Raw genomic sequence first — 20,615 nt, forward strand, 5'->3', positions numbered from 1 at the left:
CTGCGTGATGAGACTTATTTTAGTTTTGTCGCATTTTGTCTTTTCTGAAGAACTTAAATATATTGTTTAGATTTTAAAAACATTTAAATTTAAGCAAAACCACTGCAAGAATTATGGAAAAAAGCAAAAACAAATGTTGATACATTTAATGGTTGCTTTCAATATGCAACTGGCAATATGTAATTTCATAATTGGAAATATATTTAGCTCTCATTGCTTTTTTTATTTGAAAAAGATTTCATTGGATTTGATTTTATTTGAATTTTTATTTCATCAGTGAAAAGAACTGAAATCTTTTATAAGTCAATAAATATTAAAACACATACAAGAGTAAATTCTACTTTTTTTTCAATTTTTTTACACCATTATTTTGAGTTCTTAATTAAAAAGCTAAACTCTCGTATTTAAAATTATTTTTGATTTCTCACTTAATTTCTGCAATAAAAGAAAATTATACATCTAACGCTGGATTAAGATAAAATGCAGATTGTTTGAGGGAAATTTAATCTATGTAAGTATATAAGGTTCATAATACTATAATTATGCAAGTGCTAAGTTAATAACAGTCTTACAATGTTATTTCTTCAAAAAGAAAACTTTCAATTAACGAAAAAATTATTTTATTACCAATTGTAAGCTTCATAAATTACTCAAAATAGGAAAAAGAAATTTTCTCGGAAAGTTTTTTTTTTTAAAAAAAATGAGAGACTTTTAACGACACAATATTTATTGCTTGAAAAAATATTTTGTACGCAGTAAAAACATTATGTAAGGAAACAAAATATAAAATGGTTGATATCTGTGTAACATTTACGCTTCGCGTAATGTGACAATTTACTCATTTATTTGAATCTAATCTTTTAATTTTCTTAAACCTTTATTTCCTTTTTTTGTATAGCATTTTAATTCTAGTCTAACTTTTAACTAACATTTCTCGATGGTCAACGCTGTCGTTGCACTTTGTGTGGGGAGAGTTACCCCTCAATCCCGCCTTTCCTTTTTCTTCATTTATTATTTTAGAAAGGGCTAACTAAACCAATCCCTTTCTTCTGACTTTTAAACTCTCGTCCTTAAATTTAATTGGCTATCACTTTTCTGGTTTTACACCAGTTAACGAATTTTTCCTAATGTACTTTAAAACATTCTCTTTCTCGTGCATGCTTGCTTGGTGACACCTCTGCTTTTTTTTTTTTTTTTTTTTTGAGATATGGACTTTGGTCCGTATTGAGGGAATTAATTCCTTTCCCCTAATCCCACGTTTTGACTTACAAATAATATAAAATCTTCAAATCTGTATAAATTTCAGTAAATTAATGTTTTTTTTATCTACCCTTTTATACCTTAGAATTTCTTCGAAAATTATATTTTTTTTTAAATTTAAATGATTCTCTTGTATTTATCTTTTCATCACCCTTTAAATTTCTTTCTTTTGTATCAATATAATGTAATACCTGTGAATGCGTAATTTTTATAAGAATTCTAAATTACTCTTTTATCACCAATTTCTCTGCAAAAACCTTAGCATTTGTTAAGAATAATTTCCCTAACTTCTTATTCAATTATATGTTTTTGTGTGTGGGTGTGTGAGTTAGAAAAATAATAAATGATTCTGATGTTCTTCTATGACTCCTTATTTAGTGTTATTTTTATTCAATTTTCTTATATGTGGTGAATACATTTTGCCATTTTCTGTTTCGGGCATATGTTCGTTTGTTAGTTGGAAACATCATATCAACCAAATCAAATGTTTAGCTTGCATCTGGATATAGCATCTCATTGTTTTATTTATCTTTTATCTTTGTTTTTTTAGTTTCATCCTTATTCCAAATTTGGTGATATACCGAATTGTTCAAACTTCACACTTTGTGACCTTTTGATCCAATTGGGTTATTGTTATCCCACGATAGTTTTGTACTACCACTTTAATTAATGATCACATTCCCCTTAATTTAGTTACTTTTTATACTATTTTTGGCCTTAATTTGTTCACTTGTGAAATTCAATAATTGTGTATTTTTTCACTCAATGACTATATCCAAATACATATACATAATTTCAAACCATCTATCTCAATATAAAATAAATTTGCTTTAATTTGCACCATAATATAAATATTATTTTAAATGTTGCAATCTGTGTGTTTATTGCAATTCGTTATTAAAATGTAAATACCCTGAAAAAATTTCAAAAGTGTCTTAATTATATGGCCACAAAAATTTGCCGTGCTGATAAAGCTCTGTAGTAAATTTACGATTAATAGTGATATTATTTCATTGCTTAGAGTGAAAATAATTAATTATAAGATTAGTCATAAGTAATTTACAAAAGCTATGTGGTAAATCTGTGAGAGCAGGTGATAATATTTTTAATTTCTAACAATAGAAAAAATTATTTATTAAGAAGTTAATCAGGCAAAATGTAGTTAAAATAATTGAGTTTATGATTGCAAATATATTATGATAATGCACTAGATAAATATAAAAACGTGTATCTAAGTGAACCAATTCATAATAATATGCTTAGCTAGTGAAACTTCTCTAAGTGATTTAATTTTGATTTTCACTCATATTTTTAGTGTCATAGAATGAAAAAAAAATGCTAGATCTTTAAAAGTCACTTCATTTTTTTACTATCGAAAGCTAGTAAAGAAAGTAAACAAAAAATGTATGAAAGAAGTTTTTGAACAAGCTGTACGCTTCATCTTTGATTGAGCCGAAGAGGTACTTATTTCTTTACGGATCGACGAATTCACATTGTCGCTCTTCCCCAATTTATTTGAAAAGTCTATGAAGTAAAGTCAACGAACAATCTCTTAAAAACCGATCCAAATCTAGAGTATAATTATTTTTTCTGAAAACTGGAACTATCTCTCGGTGCTATCTTCTTGATATTTTCTAAAAGCTGATATACTTCATCCCTGATGAAACTAACAAAGAAAATGGAAAGAAAGATACTTATTTTATATGAAATAGATTTTTGCTTGCTTTGCTCAAATATAAAAAGTCGATATTTATAAGAAATATAAAGTGTCAAGAGACTTGATATCATGTAGGTTATACTGTATCTTTAACACAAGTATTACTTACTTTCATTTAACTAAGTGATTATAGAAATATATATATATATATATATATATATATATAGTGGTGGCCAAAAGTGCGGACACTTTTTGAAAGTTTCATGTTTTTCAACTTTGTGTGCTTGTAGAATATATTAATTTTCTCTTAAATACAAACGTTTATATATCAAATTGAAGGTAATTTAATGTAAAATTTAATAATAAATACAGTATTACAATATTTGAATTACAAAAAAAGTTATGCAACTAATAGTAAGATCTATCTTAGATTTGCATTTTTTTAAAGTGATACTTACACAATCAATATTTAGTAGGATAATCCTTATTTTTTAAGACAGCTTCACGGCGTCTTTTCATCGAGTGAACGAGTGTTTCGAGTTCATCTTTCGTAATCACATGGTGCCAAGAATCATTTATAGCTTCACTTAGTTGTCTTTTATTGGAGGGACGTTTTTTTCGTACAAGAATTTTCAAACGTCGCCACAAATTTTCAACTGGATTGAGATCAGGGCTGTTTCCTGGCCATGGTAATATATCTATGCCTTTATTTTGAAACCATGCTTTGCATACTTTCGCTGTGTGGCATGGAGCTGAATCCTGCTGAAAAATAAATGGTGCGTTGTTGGAGAAGAGATCCCTGATGGAAGGTATCAATTTTGGTTTCAGGGCAGTTTCGATGTATTTTTTGGCATTCAGGATGCCATCATTCACTTGAATTCGGCCCACACCATCTGCAGATATACATGCCCAAATCATGACATTTGTTGGATTTTTAGTAGTTGCTTCAACGCAATCAGGATGAAGCGCCTCACCTACTCTACGTCTCACGTATTTTCTACCATCACTTCCAAAGAACGATATTTTACTCTCATCACTACAGATTACTTGCTTCCATTGATTTTCTGACCATTTAATGTGTTCTTTTGTCGGCTTAACTCGTTTTTTGCGTTGCTTTTGATTTAAATATGGTTTTTTCCTTGAAATTCTAGCTTGTAGTCCAAATCCTGATAAGATTCTTCTTCTTGTTCTTGAACTTACTGCAATACCAGCTGCATTCATTTCACATCTAATGGCATCTGATGACATTTTTCTATCTTGAAGGCATAGCCATTTAATTTTTCTATCGGTAGTTGCACTTGTGCTTTTTTTCCGGCCAGATTTGGCATCCTGAATGCCAAAAAATACATCGAAACTGTCCTGAAATCAAAATTGATAGCTTCCATCAGGGATCTCTTCCCCAACAACGAACCATTTATTTTTCAGCAGGATTCAGCTCCATGCCACACAGCAAAAGTATGCAAAGCATGCTTTCAAAATAAAGAAATAGATATATTACCATGGTCAGGAAACAGCCCTGATCTCAATCCAATTGAAAATTTGTGGCGACGTTTGAAAATTCTTGTACGAAAAAAACGTCCCTCCAATAAAAGACAACTAAGTGAAGCTATAATTGATTCTTGGCACCATGTGATTACGAAAGATGAACCCCAAGCACTCGTTCACTCGATGAAGAGACGCTGTGAAGCTGTCTTAAAAATTAAGGGTTATCCTACTAAGTATTGATTGTGTAAGTATCACTTTAAAAAAATGCAAATCTAAGATAGATCTTACTATTAATTGCATAACTTTTTTTGTAATACAGATATTGTAATACTGTATTTATTAGTTAATTCTACATTAAATTACCTTCAATTTGATATATAAACGTTTGTATTTAAGTGAAAATTAATATATTCTACAAGCACACAAAGTTGAAAAACATGAAACTTTCAAAAAGTGTCCACACTTTTGGCCACCACTGTATATATACATATATACATAAATATATATATATATATATATATATATATATATATATATATATATATATATATATATATATATATATATATATATATATATATATATATATATATATATATATATTCAAAATGTGTATTTAAAATATATAAACAGAATATACTTACTTAATGTGTTACGTTAGAAAGCTACAACAGTGAAATATATTCTGACATAAAGCCTGAAGCACGATAAATTTTACCATATTCCGGTAGTTTTGCCCATTTCTTTACCACTGTTACAGACATTACCAGTGTTGCAGCAAATCCTAACAGAAGAAAAAACTTAATAAAAGCATTAATGCCTTACCACAAGCAATGTAAATCAACATAGTGAGGTAAACCAACCAGTGAAGGAACACAACCCAGTGAAGGAACATTTCATATATATTAATTAAAAATAAGAATTTGAAAGTTTTTCCTCAGATTGATTGGTAACAATAGCTTACTGCCAAACAAAAGTCATCTAGCAATGTTTTGGATTACCTGGTCAAATAGACTGCTCCCGAAAAAATTTTGAATTTGTTATTATCTCTGCAACACCTTGTTTCTTTGAAAAAGTTATAAGGTGAGTGTTTGTATTTATATGTTTGAAGTGAAATTAATTTCATGTAATAGTTTTACTTTTCTCACTGTGAAAAATAGAATTCAAAATATTGTTATTGAAGTTACGTTTTATTTTTTTAAGCATCATAGCATAATAAAGTACTGAGATAAGGGAGTGTTTATTCACTGAATCAACAAACGATGAATAACCAGTAAAGGAACAAGTGTTCCTTTACTGTGTTTTTTTTTCTAAGTTAATGAAAATAAGAGATTAACTTTAATTTTCTTGTACCTTTAGTGATGTTCCGCATCAAAAGTATGTTAAAAATACGAAAAACAACTTCTAACCAGTGAGGGAACAGACATGTTCCTTTACTGGACACAGTTTTCCCAGTGAATGAACAGTATGTGTTAATATGTTGACACTTTAATTTTCAATTCATGATTACAAAAAAAAAGTTGGCATTTTCCAAGTATTTATATGTTATAATTTCAAGAATAGGCTTGTTTTTAAATATTTATATGGCTTAAAAATTCATAAAGAGCATTAAAAAATTACCAAAATTAAGTGTTCCTTTACTGGGTGTTCATTCACTGGTAAGAGCTGTTCCTTCACTTGGTCTTCTTACTATTTGTTATTTGAACATCCAAAACTTTTAAACAATGTTATGTAAGATCTCTACAATTTTTTTACATAATTTTCAATTAGTAACAAATATGTTGACACTGTCATTTAACTAAAATTACGAATTTCGAAATTAATATGATTTTTTAAAAGGCAAGAGAAGCTTAAGTGTTCCTTCACTGGTTAGTTTACCCTACGGGAGTTAATTTTTAACTAAATGAAACATTTTTGTGGAATACAGTTGATTTCTTCAGATTAAGTTTAAAAAAAAATTTCAAATTCATCATTCCCCAGCGTCTGTTTTTGAAAGAAATTAAATTACGGTCATCTTATTATTTCTTTAAGTTCATTCTTCGTAAAGGGGTTTGCCTGTAAGTTATACAGATTTCACGATCTTAATATTACACCATGGCAACTTCTTTAATTTTTGTTCGCAAACTCTTTTATTGCTTACTAGACTTAATTTATAACCCGTCAATTTAATTATCTTCATTTTCCATGGTTATTTGAAACTTGATTTCTTTGAGAGCTAATAGCTCTTTTGCTAATAAAATTTACATTCACCTCTTAGAAACCTTCGCATTGAGCCAACATTTAAAAATAAATTTTCTTAATTTCTAATTTTATTTTTATTTTAATTTTTTTAGAATTTGCATGGATAACCTGCACAATAGAACACCATTTTATATATATGAATTTTCAAAACATCTCCTGAATTGCATTATACTACATAGATGTAACATAGATTATGTAACATAAATCCAATTTAATTTATTTTTACATAAACAGTCATAAATGAGTTTGTATTAAAATAATTTAACAAAACATTCCCCGTAATTTTCAAAAAATTTTAAAGATTATTTTTGCAAAAAAATAAACCAAAGCAAAAATTTAAAATATAATAGTTTTAAAATAAATTGATATTACTCCTGTAAATACTTTTGTGAAGCAAAGCATTTAAAGCAAACTATAATAATAAGACTAGCAAATATAATAATTGTATTTTTACATTCTAAATTAATTCTTATTAAAACATATAGTTCATAATTATAAATTAAAATAATAAAAGAAAATGCAAAACTGGCATTTTTCAAGATGAAAAACTGTTTTTTCAGTGCATGAGCGATATAAAATAAAGTGTTTAATGAAGATGTATTTGTTGCACTATTTATTTAATTAATTCCTCCATCTGTTTTTCTTTAATTTCTTTTTCACATTCAGTACTATTAAACTTCGCAATGATAGATTTAAGTTTTTAAATTTTAAATCATTTGAAATTTTTATGCTAACACTGGTATTTAAAAAAATATGTTTCTTTTAAATTCTTTAAGTAAATTTAAGTAATTCAAATTAATCTGTAAATTTATACTATATATTTCAACAGAAGAGGTTTTTGCGATTTTTTTGCAAAATTAATTACTTTCTTAAATTAATTACTTTGAATTTTTACAATATATTTTTAATAAATTCTTTTAAAAATCCCTTGCTGACATTTAAAAGATTTAACGCCAGTACATTATTTTGTTTCTCATATTTTGAGTTTTTTTAACTCTAACAAAAGTTAAAAATAATGAGAGATTTTATGATTAATGTAAATGCCAAAAGCAATTAGAATTCCTTTTAAAGATAATTAAAACTCATTTCAAATTGGAAATAACTCATTTAATTCTTTATTTTTTGTATTTATTTAAAGTTATATAAATATGTTCAGCTTCAACTTTATTAAATCTCCGAATTCTAAGAACAAAATAAGTGAATTGGAGAAAAAATCGAGAACCGAAATTAAATTAAGTTTTGTGACTAATGACTGAAATGATTAAATATCACCGTTTTGTTTTTTGTTTTACTCTTAAGCAAAGGAATTTAAAATAAGAATAATCATAAAACTGAGGAAAGAAAAAAAACTAAGATTTGAACAGAACGAAAGCGTTTAGCAATAGTTATTCGAAATTCAAAACATATTGAAATTTTAAGTATTAAATTTTATAATTAAAAAATTTGAAACGAATACTTTTACCATTATGGAATATTTTATCATTGATTTTGGAAATTATTTTAATCCTAAATTTTATTTATTTTTGTCATTTTAATATCATCTAGTAAAATAAAATTCAGTGCCAAATAAATAACAAATATGGACTTAAAAAATTTATACTCTAAAAATAAGTCTTGGTCCCGAGTTTAAAAAAGTTTTAAACATCTCTTTTTAGAATGCAGTGCTCATATTTTCACAATTGTTTGTCCATGCTTTTATACATGCATCTAAAAAATTAGTTAATTACTTTTTGATTGTATCATTGATTTACTAATTGATTTATTAATTTTTTCATACATTCACACTTCCAAAAAATCGTAAATTTGAAAGATGTGTACTACTTTTTATTTATATTTTAAAAATTTTGGAACTTAAATTCAGGAATTAATTTGTTAAAAAATGGGAAAGTTCATTTACAGCTTAACAAAAAACGCTAAACAGAAGCGCAAAAAATAATTTTGAAAAATAATAATATTCATTAAACGTTTACTTAGCCTTTAAAATGCAATTAATTAATTCAAAACATCTTATCAACATGCATATTTGTTGTAAAAATGTGGAAATAAATATCCACTATAAATGTCATCTATAAAAAATGCAATGGTCTCTAAAATATTGCAAACATTACATTTACAGCACATTCTGTTTCCAGTTCCGATTCCATTTCACTCAAATGCCAACTCTTAAGTCTGAGCTAACCTATGTTTACTTTATAGTTAAACTTTTAGAATTTTTGGCATCATCTATTAGAAAACGAAATACTAAAGTATCAAATTTAGCTAAAATCTTCCTTAAATAGAGCTTAAGTTATAAACAATTAATATAAAAGTTGTGAAAGTACAACTCCCTCATTTTGGCCATTTATTATTCAATAAAAGATTCGCTTAGGCTGATAATCCGTTTAATCGATACTCGATAAAATATGGGGTTAATTTTATTTTTACTGGCTGTAACAAAATAAGATTTTTATCTTCCCCTTTTTAAAGATGTGAAATCCAAAAATACTAAACGACAGAATATGCAGTGACTAGTCATGCAGTAATAATCTTCCTACTTTTTGCTCACGTGAGTTGGAGAACAGCCAAAAAAGCTACTTAATTTCTGTTTTATCATACTTGGATATATTCAGAGGAAGAGAAGTCCTTTTTCTTGCTACAATGACTGGTTGCGTGATTTATCTGGCACTGTTGATTATCCACATAATTAAAAGTAACGAAATGGATACGGAGATTAATGTAAACCGAACTCATTATTAATGTTTGCATTGAGAAAACTTGAAATGCTTTCAGTTTTATTTTTTCATTATTAATTAATTATTATTTTCATAATTTTGAAGAAAAAAAACGGTAAAACAATGCAATAATTAGGGAGGGTAAATATTGTAGGTAACTCAATTTAAACTGGAATATTTACTTAATATAATGAATTTTTTTTTTGTTGAAAGTAACTTGAAAATATTGTTAACTTTTTTCAGGAATTAAAAACTGATACATAAATGGTATGTTTTGTGGATTGGTTTGCATTTTTGGGGATGTGGTTGAAAAATTTATTAAGTCACAAATTATTAGTTTTGGTACATATTTTAATCTATTTTATAAATATTATTACTTTTACAACTATTTATTATTTGTTATATGTTTCATAATTTCTTTTTCATTAATTACGTTTTTTATAATTATTATAATATTCATAAATGTAACTAAAAAACACTATAAAACAACAACTACGTTTTTAGCAAATTCCTTTTTACCTTAATTTAGGTAAAAGAAAATATAATTAATCTGATTCCCAAATTATATTTTTTGTCTTACTTAACGAAAAACTACAAAGCTGAGATAAGTGTGAATAAGAAAAGAGATACCTTCGAAGAAAATAAAATTTTAAATTATTACATCGATTTCTACATTATTGATATTATATTGAGTTCATGTTAATTTTTTTCACTATCCTATATTAGATTTCATTATCTTTTCTTTATAAATATATTTTTTTGTTAAAGATTCCAATTAAATCTCTTGAAATTCTATGGTGCTTTTTACCGGATTTGCGTAAATAAATTTATGAGATTCCAGCTGGGTAAAAATATGTTTTATTAATATTTTTTATTTTAATTATAAATAAAATTTGTTTTTATTTTTAACCAAAGCAACGGAGCATAAATATTTATTTAAATCGTTTTACTTATTAATTAATTTTCTAACATTTCTCATGTAATATGAGTTCTAATATGGGTAATGTTTAGTTTAAAATACAACTGCGAGAAAAAAAATCAAATCCTCTCAATGGATAGTTAGCAAAGCTATTTTATTTTTATCAGCTGTTAAGTAACATAACTATAAATTACTGTTCTAATTACAGAAATAAGACGAATTTCCTTCAGTTGAGTAGAATGTTTCGAATCCAGGTATAATTGCTTACTCAATTGACGCAATACATACTAGAGATGTCAGAGAAATATATTCCCTCGGAAATTCCACCACTAATTGAAAGCTACTTGGTGGAGATGCATGCTTAAACACTTTTCCCATTTTCAGAATGTGTGCCTTAATTTCCAAAGGGAATAAGAGAAGAATATTTAAGTACTGTAGCTTCGCTCAAGTTCAGCTGAAGGTATGTTTTATTGAGTAATTTATTTAACTGAAAAGTTAAGACGTTGAGGCCAAATTAAAATATCTAATTAATGAATATAATAAACAAAAAGCTGTAAATAGGGAAAGAGAGGTTTAATTTTTTCAAAAAAATAATAATTTTTCTTATATGCGTAAAGCTTCAGAAACATGTAATGTTTTGTACTGAGTAAATACAGCAGAATAATTTTAAATTATGTGTTTTAGAATGCATAACTATTACATTGTAATACTTAATTATACATAGCTTAAGAAACATTTAAGTTAACTTTACAAAATAGAAAGACTAAGAGCTTAAAATTAAGTACTGTAGTTTCACTCAAGTTCAGCTGAAGGTATGTTTTATTGAGTAATTTATTTAACTGAAAAGTTAAGACGTTGAGGCCAAATTAAAATATCTAATTAATAAATATAATAAACAAAAGCTCTAAATAGGGAAGAAGAGGTTTAATTTTTTTCAAAAAATAATAGTTTTTTGAAATGCGTAAAGCTTCAAAAACATGTTCTGTACTGAGTAAATGCAGCAAAATAATTTTAAAAGATGTGTTTTGGAATGTATAACTATTACAATGTAATACTTAATTATACATAGCTTAAGAAACATTTAAGATAACTTTACAAAATAGAAAGCCTAAGAACTTAAAATTAAGTACTGTAGTTTCACTCAAGTTCAGCTGAAGGTATGTTTTATTGAGTAATTTATTTAACTGAGAAGTTAAGACGTTGAGGCTACATTAAAATATCTAATTAATAAAATAATAAACAAAAAGCTGTAAATAGGGAAAGAAAGGTTTAATTTTTTTCAAAAAAATAATAATTTTTTTCCATGCGTAAAGCTTCACAAACATGTTTTGTACTGAGTAAATACAGCAAAATAATTTTAAAATATGTGTTTCAGAATGTATAACTATTACAATGTAATACTTAATTATGCATAGCTTAAGAAACATTTAAGTTCACTTAACAAAATAGAAAGCCTAAGAACTTACAATTAATAATTAATGGCTAAAGTAAAACTAAAGTTTAGACTAATAATTATCATAATTTTTAATTATAATAGTTTTCGTTGATAATGTTAATCTTAATGCAGTTAATAATTTTTGAACTCTAACTTTTTTCAAACAGATGAGTCATTTTATTGAACATTGAAATGCTCTTTTATACTAAGTTTATTAGGATTTAATTAACTAAAATATCAATTATATTAATCAACTTGGCTAAAATATCAGTTGAGTTTAGTTTTGTTAATATGATTATATTTAATTTCTTTTTATTTGGTGATATCGTTATTTTGCTTCGATGCACTTTTTTGCTTTAATGTTACATTTATGCTATTTTTTTTAAACTTTTAATTTATATTATATTATTATATATTATTATTATATATTATTATTATATTTTTAATAAGCGAAAACAGTTATTTTAATTAATCAAAACAATAATTTTAAAGACTTTATAAAGATACAACAATTTCAAAAGCGAGTTAAAAATGCTCTGGATGGCTCAATATTAAAGAAAAAAATATTTCCTTTTTAATAACGTCAAAAAGTGTTGAAAATGCTTCGCTTTCGTTTTGAGGTTCGTTTTTAATAAAATAGCTTGAAAGAAATTTTGAAAGAAATTTTTTTTCAAAGAATCTGTTTACAGAAACTTTATTATTCTGTAAAAACTGTGTTGATTTTAAAGCTGAATCTTTGAAGAGAAAACAGAAGTACTTTCCCGTTACTTTAATGCTTTTAGGAAAATTAAAAGAACTATGTATGGTTTTACAGATGATTCTAAAAGCGTTTGTAACTGTTTTTCAAAAAAAATACTCATTAAAGATTATTTAGTGAATTACTCAGGTAAAACAAATAGAAATAAAGCATACTTTAAAAAAATCTTAAATAAAGTAGCACGCAAGATTTGTTATTTTCACGCAATGTTATTTTCACTTTCTTGTTGACAAAAAATAAAAATAAAAAGTTCTTAAGAAATAAATTAGTATCAAGGAAAAGTGCTTAAAAAGCTCAATATGATGTAATATAACTACAAAAACCACAATATAATCTATATTTAAGACAGATCTGTAACCTTATTTCTTTACTAAACTAAGTTTTGAATATTTAATTTTAATTGGGTGACGAATTCTAAGTAAAAGGTTAAGAGATTCAGAAGAAATATTATGAAGATTTTTTTTTCCTTTTTGTAACTTAAACTATATTTCTCCACCTATTTTAAACTATTCACCAAATTCTTAATCATTTATACGATTTTTTATTGTTTATCAGAAATAAATCAGATCTATAGTTATATGTTCTGTCTCAAAGCAATACGCAACGCTTACAACACACTTCTTATTTCTCAATATTTTTCTTGTAATTTTTTTGCAGAAGAATTCCCCTTGACTTCAATTTCAAACTCATTTCCATTCATAAAAGTAACTCTTCTTAAACTCAAGAATACTTTGGGCAGAGTGAACATAGACAAACACTTATTAAAAAACTATAAGTGTAAGGAAAATATTAAAATAAACAATGTTTAATTCATGTCTTGCGAAACTACGGGTGTTGGAGCACTACTGTCAAATAATGTCACTCTTATTGCCATCTTCTCCATGCATACCTGCCTTACATCAGAACTAATGAAATACCCCTTTTAAGAATTGTATTATCTGAGGTCTTAACATATTGCTGTTACAATATTTTCGATGAAGAAATAATGAGGCTGGATAAAGACTAACTATGCAAGAGATTGTAGAGCAAGACAATGTAATCAAGGTTTAGAAAGATTTAAGGAAATTTTTCATTGCTTTATAAAACAGTGCCAAGACGGCTGATAATAGTCTTCAACAAAAGGGTATCAAAAGGATGCAAACATACAACACCCAGGTCATCTAAGTCTTAGTAAAGATAAATTAGTTTCAAGGGGATATGAGGTTCCTTACACAGGATTATACTTCCTGGATTTACTATAAAACTTCTGATTTCCATGCAACTTTTAAGTAAGAAAATTATACTTATTTTGTAGTATTCACCAAAAAATTGTTTATGAGATTCTTCAGAGCTCCAAGGAATTGTTTAGAGATTCTCCAAATCACTCTATCCAAACCTTTCAACAGAGGATGTGCAGATAAAATTTTCTAACAACTTCCACATTGCCATCAACGATTTGGTAAATGCTTTGAAAATAAGTTAAACTTGGTAATATGATTTTTTGCGTCCTTAAATAAAACTATTTGCTATTTCCTTGTTATTGAAGACCTTACCTCTTTAAAATCTATTAACTTAACTAAACTGAGATTAGATGATTATTTTATTTTTTTAGTGTTTATTGATCTCATTAGTAATTAATCAGAGATTAAATAATTTTTAAATTTTACCCAAATATAATTAACTTCCAATAACTTTTTTTAGATTTTACCAGGAATATAGAAACATATATTTATGTTGGTCATTATAGAGCACCATGTACTAAATGTCGTAAAATTATAAGAAAAAACTCAAACTTATGACACAAATGTAAATTTTCAAAGCTAATTCAATTTTTCTTGTATAAAAAGACCAAAAAGTTAAGAAATATATTTACGTTTAAATTAATTCGCTTTTTTTATTAATAAAACAAGTTTTAGTCGAAACTGATTCATCTAAAAAACTAATGTAGTTTTAATGAAAGTTTTTAAAGAGGCTTAAGAAAAAGGAGCTAATTAGTTTCAGCGTTCTAATGACCATCTTTTTTTCTGTGTTTGGTCTTTCTCAAAGGTCACCGAGGTTTCAATTTGCTCTAAGTAAAACAGCTTGGAATTTTATGAAATTAAAACTATTTTACTGCATAGGTTGAAAATGTAAGCTTTATTAATTAAGCTATATGCTATGAAATTTAATAAGCTATATGCTATGAACTATAATTAAGCTATGAAAATGTAAGTTTTATTATTCTTTACTCTTTGTTTTCTATAAACTATATATCAAGATAAAATAAAATATAGATTAAATGGAAAAAAGCTGAAACAATATTTTGTAAAATTATAAAATTGTCCCTTATCTTGCAAAAGATTAATTCAATTGATATTATTTAAAAAAAATGATAATATCATTCATCAGTATTATTTAGTTATCGAAAAAAATATCATTTGTTTTATAATTAAAACAAAATATGGACATGTTTCAAAAACTAACATGGGCATAGAGCATAGATCGAGCATGACTAGAACACATGACTGATGAAAACAGAACAGGTGAGAAACATGGACACACCAAGAACATGACTAGAGCACATGGATGATGATAATAAACAAGTGAGAAGCTTGAACATTGCTCAGACATGAATTGAACACGTGAATGATGAAAATAGAACAGTTAAGAATTCGGAAACATCAAAGCTGTCAACTGAAATTTGGGAAAAGAGGAAGAAAATAATAAGGAAACAGGGCAGACAGGGCTGTATATATGTAGGCATACTGATTGCTGAATGTAGGGTTTTGGAGGAACAGTTGTCATTTGTAGTAAATCCGCATTCATATGAATGAAACAAAATACAAAATCAACAAGATAAACAAACGTGTGGGGATCCCAAAGAATTTTGGATGAATTGAATGGAAAATGACGTTATTTAAACTAAAATTGAACAGATTAAAAAAGTTATTAGAAACGATTAAAATCCCATGTAATGAAAACATCAAATTTTAAAATTGCAAAACTTTAAAAATAAGTGAGAGACAAGTGTAATAGAGGAATAAAACTTTGTACAGTAAATTTAAATCTTATCGAACCTTTTCCTTAAAACCTTTTTCCTTAAAACCTTTTATAAAAACCTTTTTCAAACTAAAAATTTCATGATGTTAGATATTTCTTAAACTTTTCAATTTTTTGTGAAGTGATAATTATAAATAAAAGGCTTTCAAAAATAAAATGATTGAATTATAATGTAATTAAAAAAATGTATGAAACATTAAAACAATAGGAAAAAAATATCACTCTTATAAATCAAATAGGACAAATAAGATGACCAATTTTTCGTCATAGACTTTCTATGTGTTGGTTGAACGTATGACGTGGCAATTCTGAACACCAACTTGGAGACACCAGAACTACTAAAGAAATTTATTTCTCTTGCATTTTTAAGATTTAAATATCTTGATTGAAATGTTTTTTTTTCCTTCCTTAGGAAAAGTTTAAATTAAAATTTTATCTAGAACGAAGGAAGTGAAAAAATTCCTGCTACAATGGTTTAAATTAAGTACTGTTTTTCTTTCCATATCAAAGACCAGAAAATTTGACGAATAAAACACACAAAATCAAGTCTGGTAAATTAAAATTAGAATGCATGCCTTTCTGTAAATTTCAGGTAATTTCTTTTTAGTATTTTCACGTTTATAAAGCGAAAAACAAGCTTATATTTAGATTTGTAGTCTTACATATAGTCTATATGTTAAAAAATAAACAACATTTTCTTTGCCAGGGCGTTTGTTTCCTTCACATGGCTTAAAAATTATCACACATAAAACACCAACAAAAATCGTTATTTAGTTTAGGATGTAACTACTTTAGACAGATATAACATTTTAATTTTGCGGAAGCAAAAGATAATGTCGCCAACGTGTAATCACCAAACGTAATTAAATTTAGAAAAAAAAAATTCCGATGACGTTGTTTTAATAAAACGAAATATGTGGAATAACTGAATTCACATACTATGAAAAAAAGGAAAAAAAAAAGAAAATTATTTCTTTCTTGAACTATATAAGAAATCAAAAACATCCCTTTTTTTAAAAAAAAAACATCATTCATAGTTTGAAATACAATAATTGTACTAAAATACAGTTGAAATTTCATGCTTTCAACAACAAGGTGTAAGCGTGTTCAAGGTGTTAGCGATATTAAAAGTTTTTGAAATTTATAAAAATATCAGCCCGCATTCTTTGTAAATTGTACAGCCATACAATGAAAATTCTTTTTTTAGTTTACTATGGATTCTACTTTTGTCCCAAAACTCAAGAGCAACATACAGGTTCAATAGGCTGCCCGGAAAAAGCTGTCTAAATAAAGAGAAATAAATATCTACCTATGGGTCAAGCTTAAATTTTGATTATTCCACAAGGGGAAGAAAATTTTGGCAAAATCACCATATTTGTATGGTGAAAGCATTTTTATTGGGAAAAAACAAAATTCTAAATATGAAAACAAATATACAGTTTTTTAACTATTTATAAGGTAATTTTACCATTCGCTGTTGTTATTGTTTACTGGAAACTCTGCTTTCCAAAATTATTGTTCGTTTTACGATGCACTTAGTAGCAAATCTGAATTATTACAATACATATAGTAACAAATAAGAATTTCAAATGTAAATTTATCAAATAAATGGTTTTTATGCCATGCTCTAAAGTATCCCGCTATATTACAAAAATGATTTTCAGAACTATCAATTATTTTATAATTTATTTGGTAATGTTGACCTTATATATGTAATATACACTGAAGAGCCATTACATTATGACCACCCTGCTAATAACATGCAGGACCAACTTTAGCCCTCAAAACTACTAGCACCCTCCGTGGCATTGATTCCACAAGGTGCTGATAGGTAGTCTGAGGTATCTGGTACCAAGCGCTGACCAACTGGTCCTGCAATTCCCTCACATTGCGAGAGGGTAGCGTGGCAGCACGAAATTGGTTTTCCAAGTAGGACCACAAATGCTCTATTGGATTAAAGTCAGGTAAATTTGGGGGCCAAGACATGACTTGAAAGTCACTGGAATGTTCCTCGAGCCAATCCATGACGATTCGACCCTTCTAACATGGTGCATTATACTGTTGGTAAACACCATCCCCGCAGGAAAAACTGTTACCATGAATGGGTGAACCTGGTCTGCAACTATGTTCAAGTAGCTTACAGACGTCAAGGATTGTTCTATGAAGATTATGGGTCCTAATGTGATCCATTAAAACAATGTTCCTGAGCGAGAAACCATGAAAACCTTGGAAAGGTCATTGTTATAGATGGAGGGTGGTCATAATGTAATGGATCTTCGGTGTATACATATATTAAATTATATATAATATATATAAAATTATATATAATTTATGTGAAAATAGATAAAAGCTTAGCATAGTTAGTGGGACTTCATGAAATTCAAAAATTTTTTTTCATGATATAATTATCAATAAATTTAAAACATAAACAGTATTAATAATAAAAATAAGAAAAAAACATTGAAAACTATACATATTAGTAACCATGCGGCTATATTTCGGATATATCATAGCAAGAGATTATAAATTCATTTAATTACATTTACCAAGTGTACGAATATGAAAATCCAAAGCTTTCTATGAAATTACACTTACTTAAAAGCAAACAAATAAATAACAAATCATTCTCATTAATTTAAAGGATGACAAATGCGGAATTATTAATTTTAGTTACCAAATATTTATATTTGAAATATATCATATTACGGGTTTTAAATTTACCTACATGTACTTAGTGTAAGCATGTGTAATTTTAATTCCTTGTTTGATTAAAACTATCACATACTACTCGGTTTGCTGTCAACCAACTTATTCAGTAAGTGAGAAAACAACTTAGACTGATTGTATATCGATTACTCTTATCATTAAATGAATGAGTAGAATTACTATGAGAGAGTGAAAATAGTTCCTTATACTGCAGTGATTCTTCTCTGCTGATCATTGCATCGTGTACTCCAAAGTAATTTTAAAATTGTAAGAACTTAAAAAAAGTGTTTCTCGTCTATAAAGTAATTTTTAATTTAAAAAAGTATTATTGAAATATAAATAATATGATACAAATTGCGTGAAATTATATATTAAATGCATTTCGCAAAATTGTAGAAATGTGTACAATATTAAGATAGAACACTCTCTTTTAAACTGCGATATTTCTACATCAAACTGTGCCTTATATTGTTAAAATATGCATTTTATAAAATTCCATAATTCTTTCTAAACAATTACACAATACGAGAAATCATCATATTGTTTTCATGGACTTCATTTTTTCATCAAAAACGCACCCCATAAATGCGTAATTTTTATTTTTTTTATTATTTATTTAGTGCTGTAAAAAAATTTTTTTGTAATATTATTTATTGCTAATATTTATTTATTACTTTTTTATCATTTTGAAAGGCATTGATTATTATTCGGAAAGGTAAGCTTATGCTTGATTATATACTTAATATTATTTCTATAATCTCTAAGTGAAAAGAAAAATATATTAAACTTAAGTATGTAATAGCATAAAACTATATTTTAAACTTAAATATAACTCTATTTTGAGGCATTGCTAAGAAAAATAATAAGTTGGTTTAGTTATTTGTTTGTTAAATAAGTTCATGGAAGTTAAATGGAAATGCTAAATGGAAATGTCTCCAACATTTTATAATTAAAAGGCTTGCCGCATTGCTACCCAAATACGTAATGATAATTTGAAAATTGTTCAATTGCTTAATAAGCCTGGATGTAAGCAATGGATGGATATAATTAGGCAATTTGCAGAAAATTTAGAAAAATTATAGCTTAATTTTAAAAGTGTTATTAAATGTCAATTGCAATAAGCCTAAACGAGTTCAGTCACAATGTTTGATTTCAACTATTTCCAATTCACCCTCAAATCTTAAAGACAGGCAGATTGTAATAGATCTAAAAATTATCAAACTGATTAAAAATGTTAAATACTTATTAAATTATATTGGCGCTTTTCATGCATGGGGGCATCATTTGCAATTAACATTTGCAATTATTAACTTTCAATTAGACTAAAAAGAGTAAATAAAATGGTAAAAAGAACCTTCGAGTTCGCGCCTTTTACAAAACCGTTTGTCAATGCGCTGTTTTGATTTGAAGAAAATAAAGGTTTTTCCCTTCCTTATTGATTGTTAACTAAACTAGCTAAGGTTTGTTTTTTCGCCTTCATTATGCTTGGACGTAAAGGTAATTAAAAATCCTCTGGAGAAAAAGATTGAAGTGTGTGCAAAATCGTCAAATTTGAAAAATCTGTTCTGTAATATATTCTTTTGTTGTGTTATGATTGAGTACCTCATTTACATCTCAATGGCACTGCTTAGATAGAAAATGATTTAGATATATTCACCTAACTAAAGGTATTTATTTACTTGGAATAAGAATTATACTTGTGACACAGGAATATATATATATATATATATATATATATATATATATATATATATATATATATATATATATATATATACACACACTCATGGACAAAAAAATTAGCTCACCAAGAAGGAATCATCAAAATGAAACGAAATTTTACATACGTAATGACTACTTTGATATAAGTAAATGATTAGAAAATCGAAGATTATTGTTTTTCTTTGATTTTCTAATCATTTATTTACTAAAGTAGTCATTACGTACGTTAAATTTCGTTTCATTTTGACGACTCCTTCTTGGTGCGGTTATTTTATTTTGTCCATGAGAGAACATATAATATATAGTTTGAATTTGCTACCATCTTAAATATTGTGTTAATTTGAACCACGTTGTTGCACTTTTGAAACTAGATTGCAAACTTAATTCCATTTAACACTTTAATTAAGGTTGCAGCAAACTTGAACGTATTATGATTCAATATACAGATGATACTGTTTAATAATTAACCGATTTATTTAATGGTTAGTAGTAAAGAGCACAAGAAGAAAACAATTCTTGTAAAATTGAAGTATTGCATGGTAAGGAAATTACTGGTAAAAAAAATTTAATTACGAGGATTAAAAAATGTAGTTTTTAAGTCATTTATTTGGTAATTTTTTCCGTTTATATGGTAATGGTTAATGGAAAATTCTGGCTTTCGACGTTATAGCTCTCATTACCACACGTTTAACAAAAATACAAAA

This window comes from Parasteatoda tepidariorum, chromosome 10, assembly GCF_982258835.1.
Source record: "Parasteatoda tepidariorum strain Cologne lab strain chromosome 10, Ptep-v5.0, whole genome shotgun sequence".
NCBI lineage: Eukaryota > Metazoa > Arthropoda > Arachnida > Araneae > Theridiidae > Parasteatoda > Parasteatoda tepidariorum.